The sequence below is a fragment of the Centrocercus urophasianus genome, unplaced genomic scaffold, assembly GCF_019232065.1.
Source record: "Centrocercus urophasianus isolate 14NV4802_14NV808 unplaced genomic scaffold, USGS_Curo_1.0 seq_22, whole genome shotgun sequence".
In the NCBI taxonomy this organism is placed as follows: domain Eukaryota; kingdom Metazoa; phylum Chordata; class Aves; order Galliformes; family Phasianidae; genus Centrocercus; species Centrocercus urophasianus.
Window position 1 is genome coordinate 4,899,216 of NW_024884778.1, and position 19,270 is coordinate 4,918,485.

Consider the following 19,270-nt stretch of genomic DNA (forward strand, 5'->3'; position numbering starts at 1 on the left):
CAGAGCACAAAAGGAACACTCTCACAGTTGTTTTTCTCAGCCTACCTTTAAGGTACCACTCTTCCTTGTTAAGAAAAGGCCTAGTTTTCACAGTTCCTATACTTGGAAGGCAAAGATTCTGCTTCTTACGTCTTGTGCCCGCCTAAAATAAAAAACAGAGAAAAGAAGTGAATCTACCTTTGTCAAGGAAATTTATATCAAGAAGCCTGCACTCCAGTTATTTTTAAAGTATACAGAACAACGCACCAAAATCAAAACCCTTACTGTAGCGCAATGGAAAGCACTGCAATGACAGCAGAGCAGTAAGGCTCCAAGCTGCAGCAAGTGAGGATTTACTCAAACACAACAACTATAGGTGCAAAACCAAAAGAAGCTGCTTACCTTTAGAAGGCCTCAGGAATGTAGGAACCTACAGCAAGCAATTCCCTCACCTCCACTGCCAACCCTTAAATAAGGTCTGGGAATGGGTGGAACCTGACTCCACCCCTTCCATCACTCAGGGATATTGCATGCAGCTGAGCTCCCCTGGGTTGGCCCTGCCTTCCCACCAGGTGCTCAATCACTGTCCATGACTTTGCATTTCTGCTACGCTTATCTATAACTTGCCTTTAGCCAATGAGGTCAGTATTTAAGAGGAATTAACTATGTAGTACATTATCAATAAGCAACAAAATATCAGTAGCATGTATTATAAACACAACCACAAAAACATGATCAGTCTCATCACACTGTGGGAGGTGAACATAATTGCCTTATAATGAGATAAATTGTTTTGTTTCCGTTCAGAAAATTTCAAGAAAGAAAAAAAAAACAACCAAATAACCCAATAACAAAATCAAAGTTAAAGCAGCCCTAGAGAGATGCTGATCATGCTGATCCTGTCAAGTAACAATATTTTTATTTTTTACCAGCTACCGAGATCATATTAATCTGAAACATTCAGAATCTCTTCCTCTCATTGATGTCTTCATGGCATAAACTCAAGATCATGCATTCTTACATTAGCCAGATGCATCCATTAAATGAAGTACTATTGAAATAACCAATTGCTAGGAAAGAACTCTTTCTAGAATTAGCCTGCTTGTTCCCTTCCAGACCAACTAGAACATTCCATGAAGATCCAGATACAGCAGCCAAATCAGGGGCCAGGGTACATGAACTGAAAATTAGTGCATCTGTAGTCATAGAAGACAGTTGGTAGTAGGTTAGTCAGCTTCAAGGGATTAAATAGCAGTCTCCAAGCACAAGTTTAGGGCTTGCTTTAACTGCTTAAAAGTCGAGTTTTACACGAAGGTGTAAGTAACTTCTAAATTCACAACATAAATAAAAGCAATTCAACCAGAACAAAGCAATTGCTATACACTGGTAGGCAAAGAGCACGGAGAGTTCAGCCATGGTCACCAGGGTGCTTTTGTTCCCTTCAGCTTCACTACATTGCTAGCTTTAAATAAAGCTTAACAAACAATAGGTCTCCACTGTCCCAGACCCAGCTGCACCAAGAGAGACCACTGAGCCCAGGGAGGGCAGCAGGAGAGGCAGCCAGGTACCATGCTGAGCACATGGCCCATCCCTGGTCACCTCCAGTTCCTCCCAGGAGATCACAGGGGTGAGAAAGATCTTTCCCAGCTCATCACAAAAGCTAAAAGCACACATCTTTAGCAGTACCCAGAACTTGTTCCTCCAGCCCCAGAAACCTAGATTACCAACCTTAAAATACAGAGGTCTGTGCTCTCAAGCTGGTTTAGGTGTTGTTTCTGACTCCCCCTAACTCGGAAATTTCTTTCTATAAATTTGTGAGCGTGTTTCTTTACCTCAGCCCTGAAGCAAACTCATCAGCTCAGCCCTCCCTCCCAGCAGCTGCACCCCAGCTGGGGCAGAGGAGCTTTGTAAGCCCAAACACCTCTGCTGCTAATGGCCACTGCCTGCAACAAGGTCCAGGTGCTCTAACAGCTCCAAAAAAACCAAAACAAACAAACAAACACAAAACCACCACACAAAATTTCTTCAGATAGAATAAAACCCTGTGATAACATGGGTGAATTGGAAAGTGTGCCGGGGTGGTTGTGCTGTGTGATAGGGAACGCCAAAATGAAGCCAGTCTGTCTATGAGCTCAATGCCCTTTTCTGCTCTGAGATGCCTCCAGGTCCCATCCCTGTGTGCCCCAGTGCACACGGAATGCTCATCTTTGCCCAACTCAGAACCCATCCTCAGAAAGAGCTCAGTTCACAAACAAAGTACATATACAAAAGACAAATTCAAAGAGCCAGTTCTACTCTTCATCCTATCACTTCTGAGCTCCGTAACTGCAGGTGCTACTCTGAAAATAGCACTTAAAAGTCAATTTACTCTGCATTGGTCTCAGCTGCAGAGGGAGTACCAGCTCTTGTGCTGAACCAGGGCATTTAACCAAACAGATAGTTTGCAAACTTGTGTATTTCTTCCACTTCACCACAAAGTAAACCGATGGCAGAAAACAGTTAGAAATTTGAGAAGGTTCTTTGCTGCCTGCACCCTGTAAGCCAGCTCTTATAATGGGTTCACAATGTGATCTTAAAATATATTTCACTTTATTTCTTAAAACGTGTCCTGGGTTTTGCAGGTGTGGCTTCCAAACCCCTATTTTGGCATGCTTAGAACACCATGGATTAGAGGTGTTCTATAAAGCAATTCTGATTATAATTGTAAACTATTGTGTGATACAGTAGCCTTGAAAAGATAAAGCAGGCAGGGAGGGAGGTGAGGGAAAGAAAAAGGTAAAGAAATGGTAAAACTGAGAAGAAAAAAAAACCAACATTGGCAAGTAACACAAAAGTCTCCCTTAAAGAGGTAGAAACAAGAAGTTGGGGAAAATTCTTCCAATGGAACAAAAAAAGAAAGTGAGATTCAACACGACTATGTGATATACAGGAGCCAACGGATCCCTGATGCCATCGCTTGGAAGAACGCAATACCTTAAGATTTAACTCCCTGTCACTGCCACCAGCCTTGCCATTATTTAAGAAAAATGCTCCAGGCATTCATTTCCACAGCTCATCTACTTGTTTGCAGGGCTGGGCAGAGTGCTGCGGCCAGAGCCCTGCGTGCTGAACGGCTGCTGGAAAAGAAGAGCTGCCAGATACGAAATTAGTGCATGAAATGAACGTGGAAAAAATCATATACTGTTCTGCTTTTGCTTCAAAACAGGTTGGTTGATTGACAGCCAACCCTATATAATAATTCCTTCCAGGCAGATGGCAAGATCACGATTTGCTCTTCAGTTGCAATTTTCTGCTGCCTCGCACAAACAACCTAGCTACATGATCTGCCAATAGGAAGGACCTGGGCTGCTTTGTGTGAGTTTTACAATACTCACATCAAAACATATGGATTAATATTGTGACTAGTTATCGTATTCCATTCTGCAAAAATTTGCCTTGAATTTGCCTCCAACGTTTCCTAGCTGATCCTATGTAGATAATAGCTTCAGAAATCCACACAAAAGCAACTTGTAAATTGTTCCACCACTCCTGACAGACAATACTCTTTTGAACGTTTGTGTAGGTGTTGAAAATCTTGCCATACATCTCAAGCTCTCTCAGCACATATTGTTTTTAGGCTGCCATCTGCTAATGCGCAGCTCCACCCTAAGAGAGATGCAGTAGTGCTCCAGCCTCCAGTCTGTTCTGTTTTCAGATTTACTCTTTTATTTCTTCCAATTCCCAACACTCAGCCTGTGCCATTCGTAACCCCGACTGTAGTAATGAAGTTCAAGAGACACATTCACATCACTGCTAATTTTCAGTGATAAAGAACATTTATTGAGTGGGTATCCAGGCAGTCGTTTTAATGAACCAAAGAAAAGCTTCATGCAATTGTGTCCCTGGAAGCAAATTCATTTGTCTCCACGTCATTTGCTATGCATGTGGAGCGGTGTGGGGCTGATCAGGAAGCTTTGAAGCACTCGTTTTCAGTGCATGTATATAGTAAAAAGCATGTGTGGTGTTGGTGGCAAAGGAAGATGACTGTGCCCAAAGAAACGTGTGTAACATCACATCATGAACAAAGCAAGCCATGCGTGTCACAGTGCAGAATGCTGGGATTGAATCATCATAGCAAAGAAGGAATTATTAACATTATACTCCACTGATTTTGTTCTTCACTGAAACTGTCAATAGAACTCTTTATCTGACAGCTGATTTTGCTTCACTCCCAAGCACAATTGTAAAATTTATAAGATGATATTTAATTCCATTTTTTTTGTTGTTTGGAAACAAATTTATAAGGGACAATTTTGGTTAAGTGTGCTACACGGGATCTGTCACTAAAATATAGTGGAAGCTACAAATTTAACTCTAGGAAACTGAGGAGTATGTTATCACTTGCTAGCTGAAACTTATCCGCTTTGATCCTTTTTTATATGCCTCTTCTCCCACACATCCCTTTTACTACCTCACCTTCTTTTTGGGTTTTCAAAGATTTTGTTGTCATTTGCTTCTGAATAAAATACTACATTTTGTTGGCATTGTAGGCTCTGTACATCAAATTCTTGTTCATGTCACACTGAATTCTGTGCGGCAAGTAGAGAAGCCAGAACAAGTGAGCATACATAATGGCACAGAAATCTTTCTACGTTGCTTGCAAAACACAAACATGAATAAAGAGGGTCAAGGTAAGAAAACAGATTGGAGAATGAAAATATAAACATGTGTTTAAAGAAAGCTTACCTAGTAGGTCTGCTTTTTTTCCCCCAGTGTTTGCAGTGATTATCCCTCGTTTTCTTCATTATATAGAAATGGCTGACTTAGGTTATATGTTTCCTTTGGTTCCAGTAATGAGAGTAAATCAGAAAAATCTTTTCCAGTGAAAAAAATTTAATTTTACATCTAAGCAACAGTGGTAGTTTTTGTTTCTTCTATCTGTGCTCCAGCAAAAGACTGCAGCCCTTTTTTAACAAGCTTTTGGCTGCTAGAGGCATAAACTCTCTCTCCAAAGTATGACAGATGAATTCTCACCCCATGAAGTATGATACCTTTCAGAGAGCCTGAAAGCAACTAATAGACTTTCAGGAAAATGCTGAAAATTAGCTTAATGTTGCATAAATAAAGATATTTATGCAACCTGGAATGAAATTTCACCACGAGTAGAAAGCTAGGCCCTACTTACAGTACCAAAACTGCCTTCTGACAGTTTACATTGCTTTAATGGATTTGGGGTCATTTGCTGGCCTTCTCCATCTCAGCTGATAGAGTCGCCATAGCTAGACTTTAAATATGAATCATTTCCCAGGCAGCCTAACATCCATCTGGCTCCTCCTTCCACTTCCCACAGGGGGCTGAAAAATGTTAAACTGTTCTCTTCACAATTAAATTCATGAAACACTTAAATTCTATGGCGGCCAGACACCAAGGAACAGGAAAATCATTTCATCTCATAATGTTTTAGAGCCCCTAGGCAAATGTAAACACTGTACGCTGTGATAGTCAAAGGATTTATTGCTCCTGCTGAACAGAGAATCTGCTGATTTGTTTCTAATTCCAGTAGATTTTTTAGGGCAATTTAAAATTATTTATTACAAAATTTTGATGGAGTTATTATTTAGGAAGTTGGAACGTATCAAACTCATTTGTGTGGAAATACATTTTAAACAAAAAAGGAACAGAACCCAAATCAATCTGTATTGAACTGGCCTGTAACAGTGAATCATTACTGTACTCTCTTTCCTGCCAGAGCATAAAGGTGGCTAGAGCTGTCTCACATCTCACAGTCCTGCAGTCCGAGCAGCATTTTATGGGCCACCACTGGAGGTGCTGCTCTAGAGAACTCAAACTGAGGCAGAGAATGGTCTAACTCACAATTATGTTCTTGCAAGTGTTTTACTCAAGACCAGTTTCATTGGTTTTCTGTGAATATCATCACTAAAGTGTGTGACACCCAAGTGCAGTTCCAACCACTCATTGAAATAAGACTCAGAGTGACAAAGGTTACCATTTTGAGTAAGTACATTGCTGTTAGTATATCAAATTGATGGAAACATCAGTGTAAATATGACTTTATGTCTTGCCACTTACTTTCACTGTAGGCACTTAGCTTCCTGGAGCGCTCTCGTGTGCTGCAGCTGTACTTAGCAGCCTGGGGAATTGTTTGGAAAGCTGAAGGAAAGTAAATTCACTTTCATGGCAGAGACTGAGCCACAAGACTCCAACATGGGTTAGCAGTGGATGGATGCTTGTGGGAGCAGCCATACAGCTGTCTGTCTGCCTGCTGGATGTTCAGGCTTCACTAATGGACTGCCGTATTGTGACATCTTGGCTTTTTGTCCTCACCAGACTAACTCCTGTTGCAGTTTGTAGGTGAGTGCTTTGGGCAGAAGGCACTTGCTTCATGTCTCTGTGTATGAAATCGAACAAAAGAATTCTGACCTGTGCCAGAACCTGCAGTCGTTCCGCAGCACTAAGCTAAAGAAAACCATTAGGAGTTGTAATCTGATCATCAATCATATTTGCCAACTTATCACCTCTTCTTCCACTGAAAGGTGCCTGCACATTACACAAGTAATTCAGAATCCTTCTAGGTCTCTTTTTACCTTCCATGCTTATTTAGAAGTGCCAACAGTAAACAAGAAACTTCTTTAAAAAAATGCAGTTGCTGAATTTCTCTTCAAAGATGCCACCAAAACAACTCCAGACTGTCTGCCTAGCTGGCATTCCACTGAGACTGTTTTAGCTATGCTCTCGCTAACCTGAAGCAAGAACTTGAACCACAACTCAAATAAATGCTGTAGAGAATCAATTTTCAATTTCCTGCTGCACTTCAGATATATATTTAAATACTCACTACTTTTGGCACCTGGAAAGAAACCAACAATGAAATCAAATGATGAAACTATTCACCTGATAAGAGAAAAATCTGTAAGTAATCAAGCAAAAGGAGACTCAGATACAGGCCTGAAGGCTACATTTTGTCAGCACTGATATAAAAGCAGTGCTTACTGTCTTCTTTATAGAAAAAAACAAACAACAACAACAACAACAAAATAACAACACAAAAAACAAAACCAAAAACCAAAAGAGAAAATTGTTCAGCAGAGCTTTTGCCTAAATCAGGATATTTCTGTACAATTCACAGTCAGTCTTAAAGAAGTATCATTCTTTCAGGGGAGAGAAAAAATGGATAAAGTTCTTAGTAAGGTTGAAAGTGTTGATAAAGAATTAATTGGAAACAAGACTCAGACAAAAAGAAAAGTGAATCTCTGCTCTTATAAGAGAGCCACTGGAGGAAATGTCCTGGAGACTACGAGTTTGGTCATTGCTCATGGCCAGATTTTCATCCTCAGATTCTGCATCTCACTGCACATTGCTATTAGGAGGAGAGCCTCTCACAGCCTGCAGGTTTGCCTGCTTGACTTTATTCTTCTCCATCTGCAACGTCCTTGATAATACACAAATAAGTAAATAAAAAGCTACTGAAGAAAATCCACGCCTAAAACAAGGACATTGGAAAGATTCATGTGAAAAGACTGATATTGGTTTTGACTGATGTGTTATTTGAACAAAACTGTAGCAAATAGATCAGTGTTCCCTGAGAATATTAAAATCTTACCAACAGTGAAGCAGTGCGTTCTGGCTCAGCCTCTCAACAGACCAACAAATGCCTCTTGCTGCATTCAGAAGGCAAAATATTAATTATGCCCATGGAAAATCACAGCGGTGAGAACATGTGTATTAAACTGGAATAGACAAGCCAGGAGGATGATAGTAAAAAAAATTGTGGCACCTATAATTGTACTTCAGTCTTACAAGATGTTGCTGCTTTAAGGGACTCAGAAGGGTAAAAACGCCTCCCCTGTACCAACTGTTGTCAGGCTGTTCCTGGGAGTAGCTGAAGGGAACAAATACTTTTCTCTACAACGCTCTGAATGTAAGATCTCGTAAAACACTTCTTTGATGTGAGAGTGATTGCAAGCCAAAGAGTGAAAGCCATGCAAACAGTATTAAGCCTGTGTCTCGGGGAGGTTTTATTCCTGCTAACCTGTTCCTGCAGCTTGTCCAGACAGCTGCCGTGCCGGGAGCCTTCTCCAATCTGCAATGAGCCATCAGCGTCTCGCAAAGAGGAAACAGAGAGAAATGACAACAAGGCATCAGATGTAAGCTCATCTTGATGCAACTGCTCGGGAGGGAAAGAGCTGTGCAGCAAACAAAATAATGGGCAGGCTGGTGACAACTTCTGGGTTCTTTTGTTTTCGGAGTTGCAAGACTACAACTGGAAAAATTAATTGGGTTCCAATTTTACCCTCACTCTGTGAAAAATGAGTGAGCAGCTATGGCCAAAATGCCAATAATAGTAATTGTGATAACAAATGTGACAGGAACTGACTGAAAAAAAACCCAATAATTGTAAATGTGGAGCTTTTTGAGACTTCTACCTAAAGGACATTTGAAGGCTGTTTCCTGCAGAGTGACAGGACAGCCTTGTTAGTGGAGTTAACCAGGAATTAGACATGTATCTTTCTGTGTGGTACCCTATAAGGCACCATAGCATGGGTCTATATTTCTGTGGATCTGAGGGAAAGGATGGGAAAACTGCTGCCTTGCTATAAGGCCTTCCTATCTCTGTGTTCTGTTGTCCCTGAGTTTGCAGGTTCAGTTACTGACAGGGCAAAGGCAAGAAGAGGAGTGGTTCTGCATGGCCAAAAGAGGGGTAAAAGGAAGGAGGCACATCAGGCACCAGCTAGGCTTTGCCTATCCACACTGTGTCATTCCTATTGTTTAAAATATGTTCTGCAATTTTCTGCACAGAAGATGTTCAGAGAGGTGCTCTCTAATTCCACTCTCATGTAAACCATAAAATAAAGCTCCCACGGCTTGAGAAGAACTAGATCTGTATCAGTGCTCTGAAAGTCCCACCCTGCTGTGGCAATGCCTTCACCAGCCTTGAAAACAGTGTCATGCAGGTTATTTGAGCATGTCAAGCTTCAGAAGGGGTGACAGCAGTGACTCAGGTGAGGACTCTTTGGCAGTCACCAGATGGGCAGCTGTGTGGGCAGTCTGGGCCAGCCCTTCACCAGGAGAGTATGCTCTGCAAGCAGGCAGATTCACCTTAGCCTGGAAATGGGTGCAGAATAGAACTCCAATAGAACAAAATAAATAGATTGGGTGTCTCAGTTCTATAGATATCAGTGGATACGTGGCATTGGTGTAGTTAAGGAAAAAATCTAATTCAAAGTCATTTAGCTGTACAGATAATTTAACCATCCTGGTATTACCGAGCAGAAATGTATATTTGAAAAAGAGAAAGCAAACACCCAAAGGCCTCTTGTTTACAACGTTGCAATTTCAAGAAGTTGCTATATGGCAGAATGGGGTGCTGATAACAGGGGAGATAATCCAGTGTGATAGTGCTATCAGCACCCGAGGAGCAATAACTGATCTACTCCGTATTTACCAAATGTACCCAGCGCTGCCTATTATGTTTACCTAATGATTAAAAGGAACAGTAAATGGAATGACTTTCTTTTAATCAGTATGTCAGCTTGAGCAGCGTAATGAAATTAGTCAGGGGTGAATAAAGGCTTCTGAGCCAAGAGGGACGTTTCATTGTTACTTACTTCTAAAATCAGTAACTTTGCTGTTTCTATGGCACTGCACTGTGTGATGCTGGGGTCTGCGTTACAATAGAGTATATCCAAAATTAAAACAAACGACCTGTTTCTGCATTTTGTTATATCTGCTCTCACAGCTTGCAAGTTCACCGAAGTCTCAGCCAAGGATTCCTTTTCTTTAGGACACATTTATTGATCATCCGTTCACGTCTACCTAGTTACACATGGATGATATCTGACAGTTTATCCCAGTTATCATTAATAACTATTAATGGCCTTGTTGTTACAATTCAGCTGCATCAACTCACAACTTCACTTGGGTTCATCTAATTTTTCACTTAATTATGAAATCCAGGATGCGGCTGTCACAGGCAAACTTGTTTACCTAAGGACACAGATTTGTCCATTTGCTTCCTTTGAGAAGGGTGGTGGATTACAGTATCAGTGACTTTGATTAAATGTGCAATATATACAATATACTTAATCCTCAAGTATAGGTTATTGTCACTCCCACGAAAGTTACAGCATACAAAAGCTTTAGCTGCAAACAAATCCAAATTAAAAGAAGTCATATCTTCTCAATGCTGAGAAGGTTTAATAAATTTATTTAGACGCTAATGAGTATTACTAGGCTTATGTAGGGTCATGGAAAATTAGAGCAGCTTTTTATGCTTTTTAATACAGATTTCTTCATTGCTACATGCTAAGCTCTTCACTGTTAGCATAGCTTAGACTTTTAGCAAGTGGGCAATGTTTGAAGCACGGTGACATGGCTCTCTTTCTGTATTGTTGGTTTCTTTGGAAACCACATATTTTGTGCAGCTTTAATGCAAAGATTTCATTTTTAACTTTAACTCACTGTCCTTTTCCAGAAATCAGCTTTGTGTCTATTCTGAAGAAAACTGTAATGCAATGTAGAGTGCTTATTTACCTCATTTTCTAATCAGAAGTTGATAGCAATGTATGTGAATGCTGCAGCAAGAACATCTCCCATAAGAAAAATGAATCTCCTAAAGATACAGTGCTGAGCTCTGTCTTGATTCCATACCACTGGAGTCAGTGGTTTTCAGAGTGTAAACAGGAGCACAATTTGAAAGTGTGCCTATAGGGCTAGCATACATAACACATGTCCTTCGTTCATAAACTATCCTATGTTTCAGTGGAGCTGACACATTTCACCCAGTGCAACTTCCTGACATTAGAGGGCTCCATAATCCACGGAGTATGGCAAGAGGGCGTTTCCTTTTGAGATCAATGGAGATGACGCTGGGAAAGGATTATAGACTCCTCTTGGAGTTGTGGTTTGATGATGGTATTGTAAATGCAGCTTCTGAAATTTTACTATTAAGTCACAGCTGCAAAATGTAACGAGTTGACCTTGTATAAAATCATCCTACCAACTCATACTTGCTTTAGAAAGGCTGAGTGGGGCTTGATTTTGCCATGAGTAGTAGACCATGAGTCCCTCTCTCTCATAATACGCTGCATTGGTGGTCATTCTGGCATTATTTGTCTTCTAAGGGCCCTGAAAACCCTGGCACAAGCTCTCTGTTAGGGGATTCTATCAATGAGACACAAATGTGGTGAGTGTCCATGCCTAAAGCAGATCAAATCTGCATCTCAATGCAGCTGAAACACTGCTAGAGAAACAGCTGGGTGCCGTGCTTGTTGTCCATCACTATCAAAGCTCTGAAGGAGCTGTCACACAGCAGGATGGTAGCAGGCAGTGGAGCTGGGTAAGGCAGTCAGAAAGCCTAGGAATATTGCACTTTCAGAAGGAAAACGCAGGAAAGTTTCTGAGGCAATAAAGAATAAAAACAAACAAACCAACAAACTCCCTTATAAAATAATTTAAATGGCCAAATTTCAGAAGGAATTTTTACATACAATGTAAAATGTCTTTAGAAAGCACGACTTGCGTTTGCTGCTCTTCAAAGAATCTAATCCCTAAAGATATCTTCCTAAGGAGTGCATATGCTCATGAGTTGAACAAACCCCACTCTATACGAGATAAAAGAGTTTTTCTGATGTGTGCTTGCACAATTCCAAATCTGTGAAGGTGAGCTGGCTCTCTGTTAAGGCAGTCACTGATGGAAGAGTTTCATTTGCACCATACTCCCATAGGTAAACTGTACCCCCTCAAGTTCTTCCTGCACCACCTGTATTCTGAGTAAGCGGCCACTTTGGAGCCAGCAGGTTGATTTAATTCCTAGAGACTGCAAAAGAAATCAGTGTCTTAAAGAGAATTAAACGTTCCCTTTTTTCTCAAACACAGTTTTCTATAATTAAAGACTGATATATCGGTGTAGCTTTCCTGGCAAACATTGAAAGAGGGTTGGATTATTTTGGCAGGGAGGGCCAGATTGTTAAAAATACTATAATTTCCTAAAAGAAAATCAAGTACATCTCATGCTGTGCATTTTTTTGCCTCATCCTGACACATGGAACATGTTTTTCTCATTGTGCTGCGGGCACAATTTGGTCACGTATTTCTGGAAAATGTCTGCACAAATAATAATTCTACTAGTCAGTGACAAGGACAGTAAAAAGGAGCAGAAAACTGCTTCTCTGAGTGCGGACACCAGCAAAGCATGGAAATAAGCAAAGCATCTTTTTCAAAGTTATAGAGGTGGACACTTCAACTTCATCACTTGTGAAATGTGTATACCCAAGATACCAGGAAAATTCCCACCGTGAAAGGCAGCGGCTGCTTTTGTAGCAACGTGTGAAATTTACACCAGCTGAAGATCCAGTGCTTGTTGTTGAATTTATTGAGCTTGAACCAAATCCCACTGTAACCAATGGGGAAAAAAAAATACAGAAAAAAACCCTTCGTTTCAGCTCCTTGCAGAGCAGACTTGCTGTTTGTGGACCCCTTTGGGCCATGTGACACGGATATCAGCAGCTTTGAAACCATGACCATCTGATTAATACAGGGACACTGACGCATTCCTGGCTTACTGAAAAATCTCCTAAGTAATATGGAGCGTGTATTTGGTCACAAAATTGCTATGAAATGCTTACAGATTTATGTATCTGAAACCAAATACCAAATACAAAAGACTGGGGGCAACAGGGAGCGTGTTGAGCCTGGTACCCAAATCACAGACCAATAATACTCTAGCTGGATGAGTCCTCGCTGTGCTCCATTTTGAGATGAATTCATGCAACACGGAGCGTGAGCCACAGGAGGAGAAAATAACAGCTCAGTATTTCCTTATGGCAATTGGATTTTTTGCTGAGCTTCTAATTTTGTGTCTGCATTCGAAGGGTCACTGATTTAAATAAATTAAAGACATAAATCACATAAAAACTGTGATTGAGGGAGTATTTTTTTCACTTCATGTTTATGAATTTATTTATTTTGCAGTGTTTTGTGGCCTCTGCTGTTATTGTACAAACACAGTTTCTTCCCTGGGATTTCTCTCAGCCTGCTTCCCACAAACATAAACTACCCAATTCAGCAGGACCCTGCTCAGATCTAGCCAACCTCCCTATCCAAATCCCTCTGTACAGCAATATGCTTGATATGCTTCCATCCAACAAGAAATTCACTTTCTCTGGTGGCTCAGACATCCCAGAAGCTGCAGGCTCCCTGCACTGACCCAATTTTGGCAAGTGCTCTAACACATGGGCTTTACCAGAGCACAGCTGGGACAGTAACAAGAGTTGTGCCAATTTGCGCCAGACTTAACAGCTCATGGAGCACCAGAATGGGTGAAAAAGGTGCAGAACTAGATATTCTAAAGGTGCAGGTGTGACTGACATCCTCTGCCTTGCCACGGAGCCCAGCAAAGGAAGCAAGCTGTCAATGACACATCTGCTCACACCTCTCCTTTTACTCAATTTGAAACAAAATTTGACAGTGATAAAACAGAATGAGTAGATCTGTGTTTGTATTAAAACATCATTTGGATAAGCAATAGCTGGTGATTGGTGTAAAAGAACATCTGTGACATTATCCTGCTATTTCTGTCTGAGTCATGTCACACTGAGAAAGGCACAAAGAAGAAAGAAATAGAAAGGGATAAAATGATTGCATGTGATGGTTCAAACTTAGCTTTGTTAAAGTCACACTCCTTTCTATTATCCAGTGTAATTCCCACAGAATTAAGATAAAGACATCTGTCTTCTCTATGGAATAAAATAAACACTCTGGTATTTTGGTTTGACTGTGAATCATGCTCCTAAAACACTTTTGGTGATTAATTTTTAATTCCAAATTGATAAATTTCTGCTCACACAATAATGTTAACATTGAGATGCAAGCCTTTGTGAGCCCTTAATCTGACTCTCTCTTGTTAGTACTAATGGGGTTTATTTTGTCTATTAGAAAATAATTAACTACAGAAGAAAACAAGCCTGAGATGAAAAGAACAATGGGAGAGATATGATTTTTAAAGCTAAAGCATGCTAGCCTTTTGTTAGGCAACAACAAAGCTACTTTGGTATTGGTTATTGGTAAAAATAATGGTAAAATACACTGTAAAAAATCAGAGGAAATTTACTGTAGCCACAGCAAAATCATTTCCACAGTAGCATAAAAGCAAATATTTGGTTCGTGTGTGCAAGAGTAGCAGAAATGGTTAAAAGCATCTGTAGGACATAAAGCTCAAAATAGTTTACATCAGGCAAGAAAGTGATAAAAGAGGTTGATTTTATCAATAATTAATAGAGGAGTAATATTTATAGCCTGCTCAATGTGTGGCAAATTGAAGGTCCACAGTACTAAACAACTCATTAGAAACATTAAGCTTTAAAGCTGTTCACAACTGCACGCAAAGCATTAAGCCCCTTTGAAGGAATAAATCTGCGTTTATATAGGTATTTATATAGGGAAAAGCACCCTTCTCCCTTGCATCTCTGTGGGCCCCATTCTTCCCATCACTGAGGGTTGCTTGCAGGCAGCAGGGGTGGTCGTTGGGAGAGCCAGGAGGATGCCTGCTGGGTGATCTGAATGTCACTCGTGCCTGACCCCAACAGTTCACTGTTGAGATGTTGCTTGGGATGTTTGCACTGAAAAAAAAAAATCAATTCTTTATGATTAACCTGAGAAAGTGTTTGTTTACCACTCCTAGCTGAGGTTCACAAGGACAGGCGCTGGGTCTAGAGCACTGGTCTTTGTTCCTTGGTTAAAAAACATACAATACTTCTTTATTAAAATGAAAACTTGACTAGTAGCAATTTTTTTAGCATTCAAAATCTGTTTGGTGAAACTGAAAAGTACATATCTCAGATACAGACCCAATCTTTGTTTCGAGCACAGCTAATTGCTGCTTCCCGCTGCCCGGTTGACTGACGCTTCTGTACCATGCTATCAGCTTTCTGTCAAATGTTTTGGGCGGATCTTTTTCACTGCGTTCTCTGGGGACTTCAGAGGTATTAAATTACAGTTATGGGAGTTGGAAACCAGGGCTAGGATCTAGTTCAGTTCCAGAGGAAAACTGTTTACTCTGCTTACTTCACTTCCTTCCCCAGCAAAATGTCTTAGCTGACAGTGATGTATGAAGACAGCATTTCCTCCACGACAGAACTCCAAAAAGAACAGATATTGAAATGATGTCAAAGCTACCAAAATTATAAGCTGAAACAATTTATTTAATGCCTAATGCTGTAATGCTCCCATTGATCGGATTTCTACCAGTGCTTGCTCCTTGATTATGTGCATAGGTGATTATTATTAAAAGCCCGCCTTTAAAAGACCCTCTCTGTACACTTCTGATCAATAACCTGTCCAAGATGCAGGGAGCTGTGGAAATGAGTTAGAGGGGAAGATAAGTTATATTGAATAACTAAATAAAAAAGCATTTTGTATGATTGATGGCGAGAAGGCATTTTTGTAAATACCTGGTCAACATTTTAATGACTTTTTTTTTATTATTTTTAAAAGATGCTGAAACATTCAAATTAGGCCTTTGTATTACTGTGGGCTTTGTACATTTCTTAATTAGATCTAATCTCAAGGGAAGACTCATTTATGATTCTATGCAGTATGTAGGGTGTCACATAGAGAAGACCAGAAAAAAACAAAGGTGTGAGAAAAGACACACGTTGCACTGTCATGGTTCAAAAGGAACAGAAAGAAAGTGCCAATAACTTATAAAGCAGGACACAGCACAGCCTGGAGAGGAAAGAGAGTTGGTCAGGAGCTGAAGAGATAAGGCTGGAACCAAAAGACTGAGCCCATCACCCAGTGCAGGGAGCCTGACCTCACCCTGACATCCAAATCCGGAAACATGAATGTCCCCATCTGACAGCTTACCAGGATATTGATTTCATGAGAAATGGAACAAGCACACATTTTATAATGTCACACTATCCTGTGAATTAGAAATGCCAACCGTCAGCTATCAGTGCCTTTTACAAGAGACTTCAGAATATTAAAGAAGTAGAAGTTTATTTTGCTACTTAACGGCCTAGAACTCAGGACTCAGTGCATGTCTGAGTTTACTTTCCTGAGATGGCAATTGACAATATAAGTTAACACGGTAAATGCTTTTCATTCATTTATGGAGAGTCCAAAGTGATGAAACCACATGGTCTGAGTTTCACAGGCACAACAGTCGTATTTTTTTAGTGTGCCCTATTAACGACAGATTTTTAAATCACATGAGTGCCATCACATTAGGTTACAAGAAATTGGTCATTCTGTTTCCTGCTTCCAAATTCTGTACCAGAGAATAAAACGCTGTGTTAGAGATGTGTAGTGTGAATAGTGCATGTGGGCATTCCTATTTCCTATCACCTGTACAGTGTAAATGAATTTATTATAAAGCAATGCATAATGAAATATTTTAACACATTCTGTGTTTGAGTTTGCATATGGTATATGTGTCTGCAAAATATGTTTGCACAAGTGTATTCAGTAATTTAATGGGTTTATTAATCCTGGAATTACTGCAATAGTAAAAGCATTATTTCTTTAGTCTTCATTGCTTAATAGAAATGACAAAGTAGATCAGACATTTGAAGATGAATGAAGCAATGCTGAGAACTGTTCCCTTGGAAAAAACTCAATAAACATACACAGTTGTAAATCTCACCACTTTTCTTGGCAAAACAACATTAAAGAACTGTTACAGAACTATAAAATGTTGTAAAGTAGCCTTTTCAGGATTGAACAAGAATTTTGAGCTGTTCTGCTAAAGAAAGATGGTTGATTACAAATCAGTTTTTCCATCTTACTTTGTAGGAATGACGTACATGTAACACTGACTATTCCTACCTCTGAACATAATTTTACCATAAACCACATGACATTTTATCCAGAGTCAGATAAATCTAGGAAGCACCAGCTGTGGTAGTGTAAGACCCTTTGTTTAGCAGTGGCTGGGATCACTCACTGGGGATAAAGCTGAGCAGAAAGGTTCTGTAGGCTTGTATTAGGGGGTGTATTATTTCCAGAAGATGCACTATGCACGCTCCTAATACAGTCTTCCATCAACGCCCGGTCTGCTAAAACAGTGAATGGAAGTGACTGATCTACAATTTGCATTCTCTTTTCAGTCCATCAACACAACATTATTAAAACCATTGAGCCAAAACCCATTAGAACAGCACTCACGTATGAAACAATGCACGGGTCTGCTTGTTCCCATTTTTATGCACTGCTATAGGACTATAAATATTCATCGTAATGTAACTGAAAATTATTGAAGTGAGAAAAAAGAGAAACAGGGAAGCCATTTGCTTCAATTCATAAACAGCATCTGTTGGGAAGTTATTCATAGATTGCTTCAGGGCCTACTGAGCAGTAAGCCCATGGAAAAGGATGCCATTGCAAGCAAATTGGCCAAAACTGCAATGGAGATGCTATTAAACATGATTCACTGACAGCCAGGGAGAATGATCAGGCACCAGCTTGTTTTATGTCTTCTTTTATCACTGGGACACAGAAGTAGCCTCCAGCCAAAGTCTCACACAGTTCAAATTAGAAGAGCAACCTTCTAAGCGTATTAAGGCCTAACTAGTGGCAAGAGAAAGTTGCACGGAGCGATATTACAGTGAACACAGTTGTTTATTTGTCCCTACCCCAGGCACAGGTAAAATCCCCTTGCAAAACAAAGTGGTCATAAACTTTCTTACTGTGTGAACTTCCCTATTATATATTTTTGGTCAAAAGATATGCAAGGATCTCCTTGCAAAAAGGTAAAAAATGCGGCCTAAAGGATGAGCGAAAATAAATTAATAACCTGCCAGGCATATTTTGGCTTTGTTAAATTTTAAAAGACATTATTGCTGAGAAGTGACGTGATGCCAAAGAAAGGCGGATGGAGTAACGGGCAATATGAATCCATAGAGGAGAGTAAGTGCAAACATCTTCACATACAGTTTACTACTGACAACAAAATACTCAGCTATCAAATTCTGCTTGCAGATGTACAGAGCAGAGCTACTGGTGTAGCAAAGCTGTTCAGCCCTACAGGACTCAGTGCAAATGCAGCTGACTTTTCAGCCAATGATCTAGCCCAAATTTTTTTATGGCATTTGGGATTCATCACATCACGAGGGATTTGAAAACTACACTTGCAGTCAATATGCGGACAAATAATTTTCTCTCTTGATGCAAATTATTTATACTTTTAATTAACATCAGCAATTCTTGGCCTGTAAGTAACTAAACCCCTTAGCAGTCCCCTTAGCAAACTGCTGGAGGCTGTTCCCCACCACCTCCTTGCATTACAGCCAGGATCCTCCATGAGCCACGGTTCACAAGATTAAGCATTTCATATATATTTGCTCTATTTTAATGCGTTGCAACTAAAACAAACAGCAGGAAATACAGAACTATTCTATTTTTGAATATTCACATACATTGTTTTCTTTTTCCACAAAAATCTGAGGAAAAAGCACCTTCTCAGCTGCCTGACCCGTGTAAGGTCTTCCAGGTAAGTGGCAGGCTTTGCACCAGAACCATATAAATGCCTAAATTTGCAAGCAAATACAGATATTTTCTCCTAAGCAAATATTAATCATTTGTCATTCGGTATTTGCTTTTTTGTTGTTGTCAAAGCAGAGTCTCACTTTTACACATTCTGACAGTGATAGGACAAGGAGGGATGACTTTAAAAGAAAAAAGATTTCTGTTAGCTGTTAGAAGTAAATTCTTTACTCAGAGGGCAGGGAGGTTCTGGCACAGCTGCACAGAGCTGTGGGTGCCTCATTTCTGGGGGTGTTCAAGGCCATGGATGGGGTCTTGGGCAGCCTGAACTGATGAGGGCCAACCAACACACAGCAGAGGTTTGGAATGAGATGATATTTAAGGTCCCTTCCAACCTAAGCCATTCTATGATACTGTGGTTTTTACAAATAAGAAACATTACTGAGGAAATATTTATGGACAATAAACAATATACATGTCTAAACACCTACAAGATGCGATGTACAACATCAACACTGACCTATTCAAGATGAAGAAGAATTGTCACACAATTAACTGCATAAAATTAAACAGCACACCCCAGAGTTTAAAGTCAGGCACAACTATTGGAATGCGTGTGATATTATCAAGTAAGCCTAAATGAGAAAATCAGTGTTTGACAAGCAAAACCTCATCTTAACTCCATGGATTAATTATACATTGCGTATGACTTACACATCCTTTCATTTCTCCATGCCCATGTTTTATAATCCTGTTGGATCCTGGGCTCAAGTTAGAAATTTAGGTCCCCTACTCTCTAAAGAACTGTGTT

General features: G+C 40.1%; 1 protein-coding gene across 3 annotated transcripts in view; it reads right to left on the minus strand.

The window, feature by feature from the left end:
- Positions 1 to 19,270, minus strand: part of TAFA1 (TAFA chemokine like family member 1) — a 289,154-nt gene that overhangs the window by 200,350 nt on the left and 69,534 nt on the right. For 2 of the 3 annotated variants that reach the window (XM_042823582.1, XM_042823581.1), the window contains exon 2: positions 46 to 142. The exons of the other annotated variant lie outside the window; for it this stretch is intronic. The gene's annotated coding sequence lies outside the window, so the exon portion shown is untranslated. The remainder of the gene's footprint in view (positions 1 to 45; positions 143 to 19,270) is intronic. 3 annotated transcript variants of the gene reach the window in all.